This window comes from Pipistrellus hanaki, assembly GCF_964339955.1.
Source record: "Pipistrellus hanaki genome assembly, chromosome: 2".
NCBI lineage: Eukaryota > Metazoa > Chordata > Mammalia > Chiroptera > Vespertilionidae > Pipistrellus > Pipistrellus hanaki.
Genome location: NC_140504.1, coordinates 41996408 through 42002218, shown reverse-complemented (window position 1 = coordinate 42002218; position 5811 = coordinate 41996408). Strand labels below are relative to the sequence as shown.

General features: G+C 41.7%; 1 long non-coding RNA gene across 1 annotated transcript; it reads right to left on the bottom strand.

Moving 5' to 3' along the window:
• Positions 1–748: 748 nt before the first annotated feature.
• Positions 749–5448, bottom strand: LOC311618516. Its single transcript, XR_014794347.1, has 2 exons — positions 5202–5448; positions 749–940 (listed from the first exon to the last, which is right to left on the bottom strand). It is a non-coding gene; the product is annotated as an uncharacterized lncRNA (long non-coding RNA).
• Positions 5449–5811: the final 363 nt, after the last annotated feature.

Here is a 5811-nt window from a genome sequence, read left to right as displayed (position 1 = left end):
TTTACAAGTTTCATCTCCTTTCTATCATTAACTAGGACAGTTTCCAAAAACAAACAAAACTACAGAAGAATTCTAGGGCAGAAAAGACACTTGGGAATTGTCACATCTGATTCTGAATGCTGGAGATCAAAAGTATAAGGTCTTAGAAAATGCCTCTTCCAACTGCTAACATTTGAAATCTTCAAATGGCTTTTGGACCTACTCAGCATAATCTCAGACTTTGGTCTACAATTGGTTAAAAATTGATAGAAGTGAGGATTCTGGGATTGCCTTCTTTACTTAGAAGTTTACAATTTAACCCTTTCCCCGACTCCAGGTACACAAATACACAAGGCTCCTTTCCATCTCTCCCCCCCCACACCCTAAAATTATGTAAATATGTATTTAGATACATGGGTATAGAATTTTGAACAAATAGACATCATGCATATCATCTGGGTTATTCCTTCACATAGTCAATGGAACTGAGTCTTGACAAGTGGTTTTGCTCTAGGTCCCATAAGGACTTCCAGGCAGAACGTAATTAGAAACCAAGGCTTTTTTGGCAATCTATCCAGTGCCCGCACTTCCCCCCAGCCACCCCCCCCACCACCCCCCCCCCCCCCCCCCGCACACACACACACACACACACACACACACACACAACCTCACACTATGCCCCTGTGGAGTTACACGTTTGTGTGTGTGTCTCTATAGGTACATATGCAACCTAGACACCGACATGTAGGAAACATTCACCAAACATCTGTAGTCTGACCACAGGGAACAGTTTAATGACTCGAATTTCAGGCAGTAGAAAGGTTCCTGCGGGTGGAGGCTGAAATAAACAAGAAAAGCCACTGTGGAGATGTGAATGGAAAAGTACCAAGCACTCCCTCCCTCTGCACATTCTTCTGCTCTCCAGCTCTCCCCTGCCATCAAGCAGGCTTCAGATAGGCTTCTGCGTGGTCAGGTGTACAGAGGGCGGTGTGGAGAAGAAAGAAAAAAAAATTCAGGCACAACATGCAAATCAAGTTTTTCCACTTCCAGCCTTAAGTAGTAAAGACAGCAAAGTACAGCATCGGGGCAGAAGGGTGGGCCCTCCACCCTGAGTTTACAAACACTCAAGTGCTTCCCTCCTCTCATCCTTTTCAGAGTCCAGCTGCTGCTTTCCTTCATGCGAAGGTTTCATAGGAAGTGAAAACCCTGCTATTCAAAACAGTGATCGAATGCAATAAACAAATGATTACATGCTCCCCCATACTTCTCTATTTTAAGCTCCCGTTATTTATTTCCATTTCATGTAAATGGGGAAAGTGTGGAAAAATCAGTGTTTGGGGGAAAATTCTGAGCTAGGATGAAAAAAAAAAAAGTCTTAGAATAATACAGGCTGAAAGCAGGAAGCATATGGATCAAAATTAAACGTCAACACTTTTTCAGAAAGTAAGTGGCTGGAAATCATCTTTTTTTTTCTTTTTTTTTTTTTATGTCTCAAAACTTTCTGCTCCCTATCTCTGAAAAATATCAAGAAAGCTCCTTTTTTTCTCCAATGATAATAGACTGAGCTTGCTTGCCATAGCTCTAAATGAAGGATTTGAAATAAAATGAATAGGTAAAATTGTTCATGTCAGGTAGATAACATCTCTCATATCCATCAAAAATAGTGTCACTTACGGCAGCACAGGTGGCAAGCATAACCAAATTCTAATGACCGTTAATACTCCTCATGATTTGGAGTTTGTTCTGAGAACCAGTTTATAATTTACACAGTGCCCTAAGCAGCTTTGCTTCCCCTAACTCTGCCAGAAAACGAGATAACCTCCTCCAGATCCAGATAGTCATATCCTCTGATTCTCTAAAATGACACAGGACATAAAAACACAAAGACCCCCCTTTCAGCTGTGTTCCTGGGGTCAAGCAAGTCTACAACTGAGGGCCAGCTTCTCCCGATAGAAGGAAACCTGGGGGAGTTGTGTTATTAATGGGCAAGGCTCCTTTCAGCTTGAAAGTCTGTAATTGTGTAATGTGGTAGTTTATAGATCTGCCCAGGTAGATCTATAACAGGGAAAACAATTTCTCTGTTTGGAGCCCCCTTAGAATGAGACCAGACAATGTTTATTCCAACAATAGGTTCCTTTTCAGCTATGACTGAATTGTGAAGAAGATTTCATGAGAACTGAATGCAAAATCTTGTAACATTAGGACCACAATATTTTGTTTTATAACAAAGCTTATATTTACCCACTAGCTACAATTAGGAACCTATTACTATGGCCAGTCCACCAAGCAAAGGGGCTGCGCTGGTCCCCTATGCCGAGTATTAATAACCAGTAGAGTCATTAAATCATAGGACTAGTTGATACACAATCCCTCCATATATCGCCAGGAATCACATATAAGACTCCAGACAGGGAATCTCTCTTTAGAGTTCCTTCAGGATGATTTAAAAGAATTTGAATATATTCAAGTCAATCCTATCTTTAATCCTACAACAGTAGCACTGCCGTAGTGAGGGAGACTCACATGGCGATGCAAACTGGTTACTAACGGGGAGTGATTAAAATGAGAGAAGGAAGAACATGCTGGAAGAAATACAATTGGTATAAAATTTGATAAAGTTTATTCCTAGGAATTGAAAAAAAAATGAGAGGTGGGTGCACAATTTTTCCTTACTACTCTTTCAATAGAGAGGAAGGGGCTTACCTAAAAGTAAATCTCTACCTTTGGAATATTTTCAATAATTTTTTTTTCTTGTAATGGTCTGCTTTGACCAATTTCTTTGAGGGTAAACTGTTTGATTTGACGGGGGGGGGGGGGGGGGAAGAAAAGAAAAGAAAAGAAAAGAAAAGAAAAGAAAAGAAAAGAAAAGAAAAGAAAAGAAAAGAAAAGAAAAGAAAAGAAAAGAAAAGAAAAGAAAAGAAAAGGAAGGAAAGTAGGACTCTGGAACTTGGTCTCAGAAATAATATGCTGAGAAGCTTTGAGGTCCCTGGTGATGAGGTTAATCATCTCTAAATCAAGCCTGGTGGGTTCTCCCTCCTAGCGCTCCCTGCAGAGAATTAAAGAGGACTGAGGTACAAGAAGGGTGAATTCCTTCCCAGCCCCCATTCGGGTTAGTTCTATTGCCAGAGGGAGAAGATTTCCCTTTGCTCTGCAGCGCCCCCATGGGGCTAAGATTGAAGTAGCAAAGAGAACGCAGAAGGGACAAGCTTGAATGTGTTAAGAGGTAGGGTTGGGGGAGGGACCAAGGAGACCAGAAGGCAACTTTTGCAAGAAAATGTCCAAAAATCATAAAACCTAGTTGTACTATCAATAATAAGGCATATCCATACAATTCACATTCCAAACCATATCGATACTCCCAAGAGCCCCTTAAGTTCTTATTGCTCATAAAATAAAATTAAAAAATACCACACATATAAATACACAAAGAAAACCCCTTCAGTAAACTTGGGGTGTCATTTTGAATCCAGTAGGATTCATTTAAAACTCTTTAAAAATGAGAGGTAACAAGATGATAAAAACAAAAACAAAAACAAAAAAGGCATAAGCCTCTGGCAGAATGAATCTGAGACTTGACAATATCATATGTTGTTAAGGGTAAAATGTTTACTTCAACAATAGTGATAGGATTAGGCCTATGTATATTTTTCAAAAATCTGTCACATGACATGCTTTTCTGAGAGGCTGTAAATAAGTATTAAACCATTCAGATTTCTCAGCGACGGACCTGCGTATTTGCTCCAGACCGTGTAGAAAAGAATCACCTCCTTTAGACCTCTTCTGGTACTAAAACCCCCAACATAGCCTTTAAAAAAAAGGGGGGGCTGCATCAACCACAGCGTTGTGAGCAATAGATATGAACTTCTAATAGACTTCTTTTGGGAAAGAGATCCCAAATATCCCAGGAAACAGCCAGCAATCTTTCCTAGCTCTGCTCACATCTCCGTTATAAACACAAATTGGAGGGATGGAGAGGTCGATTATTTTGGATGATATCGTTATTGGAAATTAACATTCGCAGAAATTTTGTGAAACCTTTAAGAACTCGTCTGTAATTTAATGAGTTGCCGGAAGGACTCTCATAGCCAAAGCTCAGAACAGCCTGACCTTTGAAATCTGCTTCTGGTCCAAACATTTTGGGTTAATTCTTGAGGAATCTGAAATATTATTTTCCCCTCACACCCCTTTTTTTAAGAGAGAGAGACATTAAAGAAACAAGAGTCTCCCTCATTCAGGGATGAGTAGGAGGGGGAAAAAAACCCAACCAACATTTAAATAGGGAAACTGGCAGTTCTGAATAAACAAACCAAGGCCCACAGTGAAATGATTCTGCACTGCATTTGCCTTTAAAAAAAAAAAAAAAGAAAGAAAGGAAGGAAGAAAGAAAGATTTCCCCTTTCTCCTCCTCCTCCCAACTGAGCTTGAAAGCTGAGAACTGTGCTGCGTGCAGCGCATTATGGTTGTAGCACAGTCTGTTCTAAATACGCGCAGTATCTGTGATTCTGGCATGGCAGGCCTTTAGAATTCCCTCCGGCTGATGTCTTAGAACACAGACAGAAGAGATCTTTGACAACGACCTTGAAACCAGACAGGAGTGGGGATGGGGGGTGGGGAGGAATCAAGACTTTAGGAAAAAAGCAAAACAAAAACAGGTATTTGGCTCACAGAATTTTGTAAAAACACATGCATACACATACCTAAATACACACAGGTTTTTGCAGCAAAAAAAAAAAATGTCCTAAGTCTACAATAACAGAAAGAGTAAACCCACCACTTGCTGTCCTGGAAAGAAACAAACCCAAACAAAACAAATCCTCTGAACAGCCACTTAAGTGCAGGAGAGCCTCCTCTCAGTAAAAGTCCAAGGGGAAAAACAAAATTGCACCAAAAAAAAGTGGGGGTTGGGTTGCTTACATACAACCAAAAATTTCAGCTTCTTTCAGTAATAGCATCGGTATTAAAATAGCACATCTTTAAAAGGCTTGAGAGATTAGGGAAACACACACACACACACACACACACACACACACACACCACGACACCCAGATCCAACCTTTGCGGGATCCTACGATTTACGTAACACCACAAACTTGCAGAAGGCAAACATCAGAAGCAAAAATCCGAAAACCATCAACAGACAACCACCAAAAAAAATCCCAGCCCATCACATTGACAAGGAAAACAAAACCGGCCCCAAATAAAAATAAAGCAAAGGAACCCACCGAAGAAAAACTGCTTGGCAAATATTTTTCTCGTGGTGCCTACTATGCTAGCTGCAAAGAGCTGTGGTGTTTTGGGGTTTTTTTTTCCCCTCTCTCTCTCACTCGCTTCTAAACCTGGCATAGACAACAGACTTTTGCCCACGGTTCGGATCTCTCGCTCCCCTTTCCGTGTGATTTAGTTCCAGGAGCTGAGTTTATGGGCAAGAGGAGGAGGAATGAGCCCCAGACCCCAGGAAAGCAAAAGCGCACTCCCCCCTCTTATGTCACCGAATAGCAAATTAGTTCTCAGAATTCCAGAGGCCGAGCTTTGCTACAGCGAAGGCGCCGACGTCACAGAGGGGCTGCCCACGTGACGCTGGCGGAGCAAGCTGTACCACAGTCCTGGGTCCAGGGAGGGGGGTCCCCTGTCCGCCCCCTTTAGCCTGGGACCAGAACCTCCAAATAAGAGGCGTCCGGCCCTTGAGAACCCCTAAATATGCCGGTCGGTGGAAAATTATTGTGCTTTGAATGCTTTTAACTGGCAAGAGAAGGCAAAAGTCCCGCAGCTCTGACACAGTGTCCTCCCCTTCCATGCGGCAGTGGTAAAGTCCGAAGCTCAAATTCCGAGAAT